We start from the raw sequence: 526 nt of genomic DNA on the forward strand, positions 1-526 counted from the left end.
GATGGAGTATTGATTTCCTCAAGCTCCCACTTCAACCAACTATCGGTATCAAAAACAAAAGTGACTATAGAAATCAATGTTGCAGTTCATTCATTTATTTATAAATTGCCTTCTTTGTTCACAGGTTCGCTCGGTTGAAAGCACCACTATAGGCCATTGATGCGCATCAGTAAATTGACATTTCAGCCGATTATTAACTGAAAAGTTCAAATCACTCATGCGTGTCCTTATGTGACTGACGTGTGAGTTCAAGGACAGCCGGCGATATAGGAATCTATAAACCTTAGGTACAGCACACACCATTTTTAATGCTTCACGAAGACAATTGGTACTGATTGAGGTTTTAGATTCAATGTTTTGAATTTTGCAGGTGTGATTTGCATCCTGGAACAGTATGGTGGGGTAGTGGTTAGCACGTCTACCTTAAAATCACGCGGTCTGGGCTGTGGGCTAAAGGCTAATTAAGCTAATTGGATACTCTAATTCAGGTGTCTCCAACCAGTGGCTCGTGAGCTGGTTTTCAAAT

Source organism: Nerophis lumbriciformis, linkage group LG02 (genome assembly GCF_033978685.3).
Source record: "Nerophis lumbriciformis linkage group LG02, RoL_Nlum_v2.1, whole genome shotgun sequence".
NCBI lineage: Eukaryota > Metazoa > Chordata > Actinopteri > Syngnathiformes > Syngnathidae > Nerophis > Nerophis lumbriciformis.